A 15,110-nucleotide genomic window follows, 5' to 3' on the forward strand; every position below is an offset into this window, starting at 1 on the left:
GCTGGAATTCACTGAGCTCCTGAGAGTGGCCCATTCTTTCACAAATGTTTGTAGAAGCAGTCTGCATGCCTAGGTGCTTCATTTTATACACCTGTGGCCATGGAAGTGATTGGAACACCTGAATTCAATTATTTGGATGGGTGAGCGAATACTTTTGGCAATATAGTGTATATATATATATATATATATAAAGTATATATATATATATATATATATATATATATATATATATATATATATATATATATATATAGAATGTACAGTATTGTACTGTATTGACATTCAGGCTGTCGGTTGATAGTCAGTTGTTAAGAGAGAACATAATATAATAATAATAATATAATTTATAATAGTCCGGTGTGAGATATAAGAGTAAGGGTAATAAAGTGCAGTGCTGATGTATTTTGATCGTGGGAGATCAAGAGTTCAGAAGTCTGATTGCTTGGGGGAAGAAGCTATCATGGAGTCGGCTGGTGCGGGTCCTGATGCTGCGATACCGCCTACCTGATGGTAGCAGTGAGAACAGCCCATGGCTCGGGTGGATGGAGTCTCTGATGATCCTCCGAGCTTTTTTCACACACCGCCTTGTATATATTTCCTGGAGGGAGGGAAGCTCACCTCCGATGATGTGTCTGGCAGTTCGCACCACCCTTTGCAGTGCTTTGCGGTTGTGGGCGGTGCTATTGCCGTACCAGGCGGAGATACAGCCAGTCAGGATGCTCTCCACAGTGCAGATGTAGAACCGTGTGAGGATGTGGTGGTTCATTCCAAACTTGCTCAGCCGTCTCAGGAAGAAGAGGCGCTGATGAGCCTTCTTCACAACGACTTCAGTGTGGACGGACCATGTGAGTTCCTCAGTGATGTGGACACCCAGGAACTTGAAGCTGCTGACTCTCTTCACTGGTGCTCCATTGATGGTGATGGGACTGTGTTCTCTGTCTTTTCTTCTGAAGTCCACCACAAGCTCCTTTGTCTTACTGACATTGAGGGAGAGGTTGTGCTCCTGACACCAGTGTGTCAGAGTGTGCACCTCCTCTCTGTAGGCTGTTTCATCATTGTCAGTGATCAGACCTACCACCGTCGTGTCATCAGCAAACTTAATGATGGCATTGGAGCTATGTGTTGCCACACAGTCATGTGTGTACAAGGAATACAGTAGTGGGCTGAGAACACAGCCCTGTGGGGCTCCAGTGTTGAGGGTTAGTGATGAGGAGATGTTGCTGCCTATTCTAACCACCTAGCGTCTGCTTGACAGGAAGTCCAGGATCCAGCTGCACAGCAAGCTGTTTAAGCCCAGAGCCCGGAGTTTCTTATCTAGCTTGGAGGGCACTATGGTGTTGAATGCTGAGCTGTAGTCTACAAACAGCATTCTCACATAAGTGTTCTTTTTTTCCAGGTGGGAGAGAGCAGTGTGTATTGTAGATGCAATGGCATCATCAGTGGAGCGGTTGTTGCGGTAAGCAAACTGCAGCGGGTCAAGATTGAGTGGCAATAGAGAGCAGATGTAATCTCTGATTAGTCTCTCAAAACATTTGCTGATGATGGGGGTCAGAGCAACAGGACGCCAGTCATTTAAACAAGTTATTTTTGATTGTTTTGAAACAGGCACAATGGTGGATGTTTTAAAGCATGTGGGGACTACAGACAAAGAGAGGGAAAGGTTGAAAATGTCCGTAAAAACACCAGCCAGCTGGTTCGCGCACGCTCTGATGACGTGGCCCAGAATGCCGTCTGGGCCAGCGGCTTTGCGGATATTCACCCGTTGGAAGGATCGGGTTACATCTGCTACAGAGACGGAGAGTGAACTAACCTCTGTAGCTTCAGCCGCGAGAGCTCTCTCCGCGAGGGCGGTGTTATTTCCCTCGAAACGAGCATAAAAATTATTTAGCTCATCCGGTAGTGAGGCAGCGGTGTTCATGGCGGAGTTTTTATTCCCTTTAAAATCCGTGATGATGTTAATTCCCTGCCACATGCTTCTAGAGTTGGTGGTGTTAAACTGTCCTTCAATCTTGCTCCTGTACTGGCGTTTTGCTGTTTTGATAGTTTTTCGGAGGGCAAAACTGGCTTGTTTATGCTCCTCCGCGTTCCCGGAATTAAAAGCGGAGGTCCGCACATTAAGTGCCACGTGAACATCGCTATTGATCCATGGCTTCTGATTCGGATAGATTCGTACAGTTCTGGTCGGAATCAGTTCCTCTACGCATGTTCTGATGAAACACATTATGCTATCAGCGTAAAGCTCAATGTCATCACCAGAGGCGGACCGGAACATCTCCCAGTCCGTGTGATCTAAACAGTCTTGTAGCATAGAGTCTGATTGGTCCAACCAGCACTGGATCGTTCTGAGGGTGGGTGCTTCCTGTTTCAATTTCTCCCTGTAAGCGGGCAGAAGCAGAATGGAAGAGTGGTCCGATTTGCCAAATGGTGGGTGGGGGAGGGATTTGTAGCCATCCCGGAACGGAGAGTAGCAATGGTCCAAAACCCGGTCCCCTCGTGTGTTGAAACTAATGTGCTTATTTAAGCTTTATTAAAGTCCCCGGTCACAATGAACGCGGCCTCAGGGTGCGCGGTTTCCTGCTCACTTATTCTCCCATACAGTTCCTTGAGTGCCCGGTCTGTGTTGGCTTGTGGCGGGATGTACACAGAAGTGATAATGACCGCTGTGAATTCCCTCGGTAGCCAGAATGGTTGACACAGAAGCATAAGAAATTCCAGATCAGGAGAACAGAAAGACTTGATGGAATGTACGTTCCTCTGATCACACCAGGATTTGTTGATCATAAAACATACACCACCTCCTCTAGTTTTACCTGAGAGGTTTTTCGCTCTGTCCGCTCGGTGCACGGAGAACACCGCGGGTTCAATGGCTGAGTCTGGAATCTCCGCAGACATCCAAGTTTCTGTTAGGCAGATAATGCAGCAGTCCCTCGTCTCTCGTTGGAAAGAGATCCACGCTTTCAGCTCGCAGAGCTTGTTATCCAGAGACTGAACATTTGCCAGTAGAATAGTGGGTAGTGGGGGTCGATTTGTGCGGCGTCTTACTCTGATGAGAACGCCGGCTCTGTTTCCCCTTTTCCTCCTGCTTTTCCGCGGCCGTGCTGCCCAGACAAAGGGCTCCGCTTGCGTGTTTGTAAACAGCGGGTTGGCATTGAGGAATGTGAAGTCCGGTTTTCAGTGTGAGACCGCTGAACCAATGTCCAAAAGTGTTTGTCTGTCGTAGACAATAAGGCAGACAACGTCCATGACAAAAAACATAAGAATTGTGAACAAAACAAACAAAACATTGCTATGTTGTTCGGAACTCGCAACGCAGCAGCCATACTCGGCGCCATCTTGAGTCCAGTTAATGGTCAGTGTCCCATTTGGTCAAGTTGGACTCTGTTGACTAATTCTCTTTGTGCATGTGCAGTTAAAGTGCAGGTACAATATATATGCATTTCTTTGGAGAATTAAGTTTATTTAATGACTGACCTACAATCAGTTAAGATCTTGATTTGAGCTGTGCTATTGTTTGATCTAAAATTTAATCAATTCAATACAAATTATTAACAATAATATTTAAATAGCAAATCTGAGTTGTCTTCTTGCATCTGGTTAACTTAACCTAAATAGTTAAGTTCATTAAATAGGAACAGTAATTTATTTCAACTTAATTACATAAGTTTCGGAGACGCCATAACTCAATTCAACTGAGGGAACAAGTTTACTCAATCAAATGAGTAGAGTCAACTTGTTAGCATTTTCAGTGTAATGAAGTTGAGTTTAAACTACTATAGTACAATCATTTGACCTTATCCAACTAAATTATTTTGGCTCAATGAAACTGACTTAATCTGAATAAAAGAAATTAAATTGCTGGGGGCCTGGGTAGCTCAGCGAGTATTGATGCTGACTACCACCCCTGGAGTCGCGAGTTCGTATCCAGGGTGTGCTGAGTGACTCCAGCCAGGTCTCCTAAGCAACCAAATTGGCCCGGTTGCTAGGGAGGGTAGAGTCACATGGGGTAACCTCCTCATGGTCGCGATTAGTGGTTCTCAATCTCAATGGGGCGTGTGGTAAGTTGTGCGTGGATCGCGGAGAGTAAAATGAGCCTCCACATGTGGAGTCTCCACGGTGTCATGCACAACGAGCCACGTGATAAGATGCACGGATTGACGGTCTCAGAAGCGGAGGCAACTGAGACTTGTCCTCCACCACCCGGATTGAGGTGAGTAACCACGCCACCACGAGGACCTACATAGAAGTGGGAATTGGGCATTCCAAATTGGGGAGAAAAGGGGATAAAATAAGTAACTAAATGAATTAAATTGCTAGTAAATGTTTTCTCACATTCAATTAGTAAAGGTAATGACTTCATTATCTGAGTGTACAGTTTTTGTCCATCGTTCTATATATTGTTGTTGTTTTATTAAGAAAAGTTGTTTCTACTTGAATCAAAAGGAATGCCATTACAAGAACTATGAAATCCATTTAATTCTGATCAAATTCACTTGAATGCACATCACATCATTATTATGACTTCTACACTACTAGGTAGTAAATATATGGCTGAACTATTCATATTTAAATTAAAAAGCTCAGGGGCCAGATTCACAAAAATCATCTTACAAAATTCATAGGATTAATTAAAAGAAGTTTGTAATTATTTAGATGTAAATCTTGATGATTTAAGAAAAAAGATGAGAACATTCTTAAGTCTTTTCGGGAATAAAAAATATTTGTAACTTTTTTCTTAAGTTAGAAAATAAGACAAAAATAGTAATAAGGAAGAATTTTATTCTTAAGACTGTTTCATGAAATCATTCCCAGAATAGATTTGATCGTGTATAATTGTTTTTTTTTTTTTTGTGCTTTCATTTATTGTATTAAACATATACATTTTCTGCATCTATACATGATTAATTGAACCGTTTAACAATGTCTATGTGCATATGTCAGTTTCTTTTCTAATGTAAAGTGAATGAGAGCAACAGGATTTTATTTGTTCATTTAATTGTTCACATCTGTTACTCCCCAGAATAAATGACCTCCGTATAATCACCATCTAAAACTTCTCAAGGCTGCATCCCAACTCGCATACTTGCACTACACACTAAATATATATACTTAGCTGGAGATGGGAAAGAGCATGCTTTGAATATGCAGTAAGACTGTACATCATCACATCATAAAATTGTGTCTTTATACCTTATAACCGCCTCCCAGAGAAAGATTTTATTGCTCAAGTATTGCTCTTTAATAGCTCAAGAGATAATTGAGTTATGAGATATGTTTCATTTAAGCATCAACTTTGTCTCAGATGTTTCTCTTAAATATATCTTAGAAGAAATAAAATTAGACAAATGAGACAATTGTTGACGTACAGTAAAAGTATAGAGCTATACACTGAATGCGAATATAAAATAGCTCAGATAATTTGGTCTTGGGAGAAATTGATGAGAAATGTTTGGACTCATATCTCTGACTTTTGAGCACAGTTTGATACATTGCATTCTCCTGATATATTAGTCAAACGTAAGATTATAGGGCCTTTTGCTAAAGAGAAACATATCTGACTTCAGCAAAAGTCTCTATTTGGTCTCATTGCTAAAACAGTTGATATATTAAAGATATCACCACAATTTTTCTTTCCTAAAGGTTTTCGAGTAGTGTTTATTTCAGCATCTAAATTAATTCATTACCTTATAATTCATTATTACTTCAGTTTAAGATTTATACATTAAAAAATTGCTGCGTTTTTGCAGTTTTGGCCTCCGAAACCTTTTTCAACTCTGTTCTAACCCACTACTTGTTCACAAAAGCTCATAAAAACATCTTTTCTATTAATGTTTAGTTTACCTGTCAAAAATACCAAAATGACCCTTTCCTCTCTCTCTTTACACACACCACAATGAACACAACACTTAGAGGAAAACAACATACCATAATGCTGCTGCCCATCTGTTGTATCTCTTTGTCTGTGTTTGGACACTAGCTGCAGTATTTCTCACTATCAGAGCAACTCTCACAGAATGTGATGTCCAAAGAGCTGCTGTCATGTGATGAACAGTATGTGCTCACATTTAACACTTAGAATAGACGTACAGCAGTGAGAACCCTCTCTGCAATGAGAGAAGACATTGGGACAGACAGACAGACAGACAGACAAACAGATAGATAGATAGATAGATAGATAGATAGATAGATAGATAGATAGATAGAAGGATGATTGGAAATATCCCCTTTGATTGTGTTTAATAGTGGCATATCTGTATAAGAACTACACAACACACTCTCACGGCGAAATCGTCAGGATTCGAACGACTTTTCTAAATTTGGCTAATTCGTATGATAGCGTGCGACTGCACTCGTTTTAATTCCTATGACTTTCACTACAGCCAATGATGTCGCTGGACATCGTTTCCATCTAATACACGACAATTACTTGCTTCTGTCACACACAACAGCTTCCTATCATGTTTACACACTCTACTGATTGGCTAAGTTTAGATAAGGGGTTTGGGTAAGGGCATAATATTAATAAGCATATCCTTAACGCCTTGTGCGCGAAACTTGCGCTTCTGCATTAGACATCCGGGAATTTGCACATGATGAAATTGTACGAGTTTATGCGAACAACATTGTGTGAGATCACACGAAATAACCACCTCGTGAATGATGTATGACTTTTCGTGAGATCGGGTTGGAACTACATTACCCATGATCCTGCAGAGAAAGATCCACCCATCAGAGAATCAAGGCAAACAAAGTGTATCAAAAGAGCTCTGCAGTGACCACCCACTCGCATGACGCACTGTGAATGATGCAATGGAGTCGCTCTTTCTATGCTCTCAAACAACTTATATATATTTGTATATATCTGAATATTTTGCAATAAAATTAAAATACATTGTTTCTGTACTAATAATCAACAATTTTAAATCAATAGTTTTATATAGTTCTATCATTTTTAATTTGATTATGCAATTCACAATGCTTCATGGGATTGTAGTTCTTTTTTTTTCATAGTTTTTATTTTATTTTAAATAACCCATTAAAACGGCAATGGAGACATTTAAATAGGCTGATATTCTGATGAAAAACTAACAAATAAATAAATAAATAAATAAATGTTTACATTAGTGTTAAATTCTTTTGCATTACACACAAGGAATAAAATCTACCAAACAATGTGAGTAAGTGCAGTGCAGTATCCTACTGCTTATATACTTTTTAAGTCATGGGGACACAAATGACAAAGTTTTTTTAGAAGTTTGAATTACAATCTCATTTCAGAATGTGTCCTGAGGTGTTCAGGTGTAGAGAAGATGGCAGAGCAGATTTAAAATAATTAGTAGACACTAATTGTGTCTACATGCACTTAAAAATTTCCATTTCAGTTGGACTAAGGAATAATTAGTCTTTTTAAAATGTCATGTAAACACTTTAGTCAAACTGTTAAATCAAACTAACCGACCTAGATAATGCATTTGTAGCTTGGCTTCATCAACCATATATCCTTTTTTCCCGGACATGTCCTCTTTTTTGGACCTGAAAAAAGCATCTGGCCGGGATTTCAAAATTGGCTATAAATGTCCGGGATTTGGCTTTCTTCATATTGACGTGCAGTTAGGACTCTCATACATTCTGTGTATTTGATACTCTGCACCAGTTCACGTGTCCTTATGTGATTATTCTGACAGAGAGCGGCAGACTAAGGGTGCTTCTCATTCGGAAGGCTGCAGCCTGGTTAGACTGGATATCTCGGCTGCCACATCATCATGGACCGTCGAAGGCCGTGTCAATTGTGAGGACACTTGAAAGGCAGCCTCGTTTCGCAGCCTTCGCTTGCCATATTTTGGAGGATGCATCGGTTGTATCCTTTGTGGCCTTCAATCACACACAATCCTTTGCACATGTCCCAAATTATTTTAAAAAGGGTGGAAAACGAGTTGCGTGACCACGGAGGCAGAAACCTTTATGACACTGCTTACTTTTTTTTCCTTTCTCTCTTCAAGTTTTTATTCACACAATATGTAGAAAAAAAGAAAAAAAAATGCAAGTAGTTTAGACAATACAACAAATTAGAAGATACAAAGCACCAAAAAATAAATAAAATATAATTAATAAAAGGGCAGTTACATGAGTTTGAAAAGTTAAATAATTTTTACAAGTCAAGGGTTCAGTTTTTTCATATTTGAAAGGGCTTAAATATAAATTCTAAGATCAGTGTTGCAAAATGTATTATATAAAGGCTTTTATTTGGGTGACTCTAGTTTTGTGAATAAAACATTTTGCTAAATAAAATAAAAAAGAGTGGAATCTCCCCAAAAAGGGTGGAATTTGTTAACCGACTGGGGGCCATAAATGTCTATGTCGGGGGGGGGGGGGGGGGGGGGGTGTTGGGATTCACTCCCAAGGGGAAGACACCGCGGAGTCCACACCCTGCCCAGAGAAAAAAAAAGGGGGGTGGGGTATTTTGAGTGGAAATACATCACATGATCTTACCGAGTCTTGTCGGAAGTATGTCATGCGGAGAAGTCCCATGGTAGGTCCTACCCGGGGGGGGGGGGGGGACTATGGAGGAAAAGTCATCCAGGGATCACAAGTTGTGAACATGACTGGGAGTCAAAAGCGCACATCTTCACCTCATGGGAGGGGAAAGGCACTAGGCACAAGCGGTACACCCGGCTAGCTGTCCCGGAACTTACCTGTTCGGACCTGACAACACATGGGACGAAACCGGCTCAAACCGGAGATTATAGAACCACACAAATGTGTTGGGTGTTGCCCAGACCACTGCTCTGCAGATGTCTGCCAAAGAGGCGCCACTGGTCAGGGCCCAGGAGGCCGCTACACTCCTAGAATGGGCTCGTAACCCCACAGGAGGCGGCAAGTCCTGGGCGTAATATGCCATCACGATGGCGTCAACGATCCAGTGGGCAATCCTCTGTTTGGAGACAGCGCTTCATTGCCGCTGTCCACCAAAACAGACAAAGAGCTGCTCAGAGCTTCTAAAAGCTCTGCGTGCGATCCAAGTAGATGCGTAAAGCATGCACCGGATACAGCAACGCCAAAGCTGGGTCTGCCTCCTCCTGGGGCAGCGCTTGCAGGTTCACCACCTGATCCCTAAATGGGGTCATGGGAATCTTGGGCACATAGCCCGGTCGGGGTCTCAGGATCACGTGAGAGTAACTCAGACCAAATTCCAGGCATGATTCACTGACAGAGAATGCCTGCAGTTCCCCTACACTCTTGATGGAAGTGAGCACAGTCAGGAGGGCAGTCTTCAAAGAGAGTGCCTTAAGCTCAACTGACTCCAGAGGCTCAAAGGAAGCACCCCGTAGACCCCGAAGGACTACAGAGAGGTCCCAAGTGGGCATGAGGCACGGTCTGGAGGGATTCAACCTCCTAGTGCCTCTCAGGAACCTGATGATCAAGTCGTGCTTCCCCAAATATTTACCATCCACTGCCTCGTGATGTGCCGAAATGGCGGCTACATACACCTTCAAGGTGGAGGGGGACAGTTGACCCTCCAGCCTCTCCTGCAGGAAGGAAAGCACCGATCAGACTGTGCATCTCTGGGGTTCTTCGCGTCGGGAAGAACACCACTTTGCGAACAGACGGCACTTCAAGGCATACAGGTGCCTCGTAGAGGGAGCCCTATACTGAGTGATCGTGTCTATCACCGTGGCTGGTAAGCCACTTAGGTCTTCTGCGTCCCGTCCAAAGGCCAGACATGGAGATTCCAGAGGTCTGGTTGCGGGTGCCAGATGGTGCCCCATTCCTGAGAAAGAAGGTCCTTCCTCAGTGGAATTCACAGGGGGGGGGGGGGGTTGGCTGTCACGAGGAGCGTGAGGTCCGAGAACCATGTCTGGGTGGGCCAGTAGGGTGCTACTAGGTTGATCTGCTCCTCGTCCTCCCTGACAGGGTCAGTGCAAGTAGGCTCACTGGGGGAAATGTGTATTTGCATAGTCCAGGGGGCCAGCTGTGTGCCAGTGCGTCTATACTGAAGGGTGCCTCAGTCAGGGCGTACCAAAGCAGGCAGTGGGAGGATTCCCGGGAAGCAAACAGGTCTACCTGTGCTCAACCGAATTGACTCCAAATCAGCCGGACCAACTGGGGGTGGAGTCTCCACTCTCCCCTGAGCATAACCTGTCGTGACAGCGCATCCACTGCGGTGTTGAGATCGCCCAGGATGTGAGTGGCTTGAAACGACTTGAGGCGCTACTGACTCCAGAGGAGACGGCGGGCAAGATGTGACATGCAACGGGAGCGTAGACCACCTTGACGGTTGATGTATGCTACCGTCGCCGTGTTGTCTGTCCGGACCAACACGTGCTTGCCCTGGATCAATTGCCGGAACTTCCGCAGGGCGAGCAGTACTGCCAACAACTTGAGGCAGTTGATGTGCCAATGCAGCCATGGGCCAGTCCAGGAGCTGGCGGCTGTGTGCCCGTTGCATATGGCGCCCCAGCCCGTCTTGGAGGCATCCGTCATAACCACAATGCACCTGGAGACCTGCTGTAGGGGAACCCCTGCCCGTAGAAATGCAAGGTCGGTCCAATGGCTGAAGAGGCGGCGACAGATCGGCGTGATGACCACGCGATGTGTCCCGCAGCGCCATGCCCATCTCGGGACTTGAGTCTGAAGCCAGTCCTGAAGTGGTCCCATAAGCATCAACCCGAGTGGTGTGGCAACTGCTGAGGATGCCATATGCCCAAGGAGTTTTTCAAACTCTGAAAAAGTTTCAGTGGAACCACTGTCTTCTGTCAGAACCCCTTCAGACAGTTCAGCACCGACTATGCGCGCTCATTCGTGAGGCGCGCCGTCATCGAGACGCGCCGTCATCGAGTACAACTCCAAGCCGAGAAAAGAGATGCTCTAGTCGGCTGAGGTGCGTGAGCACTAGGTCCCTGTGCGCACACAACACATCCTGAGAGTGAGCTAGGATTAGCCAGTCATCAATATAATTGAGGATGCGGATGCCCACTTCCCTTAGCGGGGCAAGGGCTGCCTCTGTGACTTTCTTGAAGATGTGATGGGACAAGGACTGGCCAAAGGGGAGGACCTTGTACTGGTACGCCCGGCCCTAGAAAGCAAACCGCAGGAAGGGTCTGTGTCTAGGTAAGACCGAGACATGGAAGTACATGTCCTTCAGGTCTACGCCGCGAACCAATCTTGATGCCGGATGCTTGCTAAAATGCGTTTTTGCATCAGCATCTTGAACGGGAGTCTGTGCAAGGCCTGGTTCAGTACTCGCAGGTCCAAGATTGGCCGCAACCCACCGCCTTTCTTCGATACAGTGAAAGTAGGGGCTGTAAAACCCTTTCTTCATCTCGGCCAGAGGGACAGGCTCTATCTCACCCTTCCGTAGAAGGGTAGCGATCTCCGCATGCAAGGTAGCGGCGTTCTCGCCCTTCACCAAGGTGAAGCGTATGCTGCTGAACCTGGGCGGGCACCTGGCGAACTGAATCGTGTAGCCGAGTCGGACGGTCCGGGTCAGCCATCGTGACGAGTTGGAAAGTGCGAGCCACACATCCAAATTTCGGGTGAGGGGGACCAAGGGGATAATTACGTCAGACGTACCGGCGGGTGGGGCCTCGCGGCGGGGCGGAGCCTGAGGCGCCATGTCGAAGAGGCTCGAACCCCGTGGCCGTGCTGTATCCAGAGACATCGAAGCACTTACCTGGCTCCTGATGCCCAACCATAAGATTGGTTGAGGAGGGGGAGGAGGAGCATTGTCCCTGCAGTCCGGTGTGGGCATGTTTGTGCCACAGCTGGGCGCACAGGGGCGGGGGGTCTGCCGCTGGAGCGCCAAACCTGCCAAAATGAGACTGTGGACGGTGGTCGTGATGACAGCCGTGCGCACCTGACATGTGACCCAGAGTAAAATGAAACCACTCTTTTGTTGAAGTTTTGTGTACCGCAGCCTCTTGGGCATGCTGTGAAAAATGAAACAAAAGATTCTCCTCCCAGCCCTCCACCGGGGGATGGAGTGGTCTGTCTACCAGCTCCGTAGAAGCGGGTCTCCTCGTCCCTGGGTCGCCTGTCTCAGGGGCGCTTCGAAGCCTTCCTAGGGTTCTTGGTGGCCAGCCGTGAGACAGGTGGCGTCTGCTTCCTGCGGTGGGCTCCATGCCGGGGCCAGGCCGTGGGGGCGGGCTGCGGCGGAGCTGGTGCTGTTGCTGCAGGAGGACGCCCAGTCTGCTACTTCACCACCGAGAACTGCTGGGCAAAGTCCTCGACGTGTCGCCAAACAGGCCAACCTGGGAGATGGGGGCGTCAAGGAACCGTGCCTTGTCATCCTCTCTCATGTCCACCAGATTGAGCCAAAGGTGGCGTTCCTGGACCACCAGGGTGGACATCGCCTGCCCAAGAGACCGCGCCATGACCTTCGTAACCCAGAGAGCGAGGTCGGTTGCCGAGCACAGTTCCTGCATCAATCCCGGGTCAGAACTACCCTCGTGCAGCTCTTTTAGCACCTTGGCTTGGTGTACCTGCAGGAGATCCATGGCGTGCAAAGCAGAGGCGGCTAATCCAGCGGCACCGTAGGCCTTAGCCGTCAGAGATGATGTAAACCTACAGGCCCTGGATGGGAGCCTCGGGCGCCCGTGCCAGGTGGTGGCGTTTTGCAGGCACAAGTGCACCGCGAGCACCTTATCCACCTGGGTGATCGCCGAATACCCCTTGGCTGCCCCACCATCGAGGGTAGTGAGAGCGGGGGAGCTGAAAGATCGGCCACGATCTTGTCAGCTCCTCATGCACTTCCGGGAAGAAAGGAACCGGGGCGGGGTGCGGCCGTGTGCGGCGCTCTGGGCCCAGGAACCAATCATCGAGCCACGAGGGTTCAGGGGAGAGTGGAGGGTTCCACTCTAGCCCGATGCTTGCGGCTGCCCGGGAAAGCATGTCTGTCATCTCTGCATCGGCCTGAGAATGGGCGATCACACCCGAAGGGGGAAGCCCAGCCGAAGCCTCTGCATCAGAGTAGACAAGCCCGCTTTCTGATGCTGCGCTCGATAAGAGGTCGAACTCGCCCTGAGACAAGCCGGCGGTCTCATCCGAGAGCTCAACCGGGCCAAGCGAGCGTGCTGAGGAATGGGAGGTCCTTGGGGGGTTACCCGGCGGAGGTGGTCCCGTTGGAGTCCCCAAATCGCCCCAGTGCTAACCAATGTGGCCTTATACCCGTAGGTAGAAGAACCAAGGCGGGGAGCCGCTGGGGTGGCTTGCTTTCTTACGAAGGCAAGCCGCGACCGCAACATTGCCTTGGTCATGTTCTCGCAATGAGGACAAGACCCATCCACGAACGAAGTCTCCGCGTGGGCAGCGCCCAGACACGTAACACAGCGATCGTGGCCATCAGAAGCAGAGAGATAACGATCGCAACCAGGAATAACACACAAGCGGAAAGCCATCTTTAAAAAGACATTCCGTGTGTGCCGCTCTTTTAGAATTGAAAATATACTCTTTTTAGAATATACTCTTTTTTTGTTGTTCTGCCGAAGCATCCAGGGGCGTTCTCTGCATTCCACGGGTGCAGAGGGGGAGAAGCCGCTGAAATGCGCCGTAAATCCAGCAGATGAGGTGAATGAATTTGGCGGATGAAATCAGCTCAATGAATAGAACCGATTGGCTCCGAAGAGAAAATCTGAATGAGTGGTTGCATACCAGCTCCTTTTATACCCGTATGTCTGGGTATTTTTTCAAAAAGCATAGGTGTTTGGGGCTCCCAAGAGTGACCCCTAGTGTCACTACATCGACACAACATTGAGTGAGTGACAGATAGGGAAATCAATATATTTGTTTGCTTTCCCATTCACTCAGTTGGCCATCTGTTTAACAGTCTGGCGTAATAGCACTGGGAGACCACAAGAGGGCGATATAACATTTGCTGAAGCCGGTCATGGTCACGATCATACAGGGTAATGAAACTGGTGTAACTGCGCAACCTGAACTATTAGAAATGGCGACGTTTATTATGCAATTTATCTGTATGTAGCCTTGAATAGGTCTTTTATTCAAGCTGTCAAACCACAAAAAGACATACTTGTAACTGAAAATACATTGTGTAGGCTTTATGAAAAATACATGTTCATATTGTATCATCCACTGATGGCTAGAGTAAATAATATTTGTCCTTTGATAATGATTTTGGTCAAATTTAATGGAAAACTATGCGCGTTGAGCTGCAGAATGCTGACTCTGAGCATTGGTGGTGTGTGCTCACCTTTGTAGAAAATAAATAATTGTTTTGAATTTTAGAATGCGCCATGTCATCCGCCAGTCACGTCCAGTGTGCGACCCCTTTTAATTTACCCTCCCGCTCTCACTTTACCAAAGTTGTGTTGAGAAATATGTCTAAAGAGACAAAGACTATTGTTCAACGAGCAGTCCTATTTATATTTGAAAAAAATCCCAATATAGTATATCAGTAATCATTGGGAAAATCGTATAATTATCGATGCGTAAAAAAGGCATCTGCATATATTTTCCTTTCAATTATCATTGATTGGTTAGAACAGCTTCGTTTACTTATCTTATGTGGATTCCATTCATAAATTGAGGCAGAAAGTATGATTTTGTTTGAATATGCAGCCTGAAGGAAATAACAGGTTCAGTAACAGATGCCGAACTGTTAAAGTATACAGACAACAAACCTATAAAAATACCAGTGATTGCTATGAAAATAAAGTCAAACCATATATTTTCTTAGGAGTCTATTTATTCACAAAATCTCTCCTCAGTCTAAAAGTTATTATTACGCTTTACACTGAGTTTATAAGGAAAGTAAAACCATCCAGGAGCAAATTTTGTCGTCTTCTTCCTTTGGACATCACCATAAGTGCAACGGATAACATAATCTGATCTGCACCAAAATCAGTGTGTAAAGAACGTAAGAAATGCACATGGCCGTAAAGTTTCCCATGTTGTTGTGGCTGTTTTGTGCTTCTCGCTGTTGAGAAGCTAGTTAGCTGACTTCTTCAACATACGCACTAATAAGATGCAAAAGCTCAACCGGAAACTGTCTACGTTACTTTCTCAGCTATTGTGCTTCGTTCAACTATTCGATTACACTTGGTGTTATACTTGGATAGAGAGATGAAGACATTAGCTCGACTACGTAAAACCCACAG

The sequence above is a fragment of the Myxocyprinus asiaticus genome, chromosome 46, assembly GCF_019703515.2.
Source record: "Myxocyprinus asiaticus isolate MX2 ecotype Aquarium Trade chromosome 46, UBuf_Myxa_2, whole genome shotgun sequence".
NCBI lineage: Eukaryota > Metazoa > Chordata > Actinopteri > Cypriniformes > Catostomidae > Myxocyprinus > Myxocyprinus asiaticus.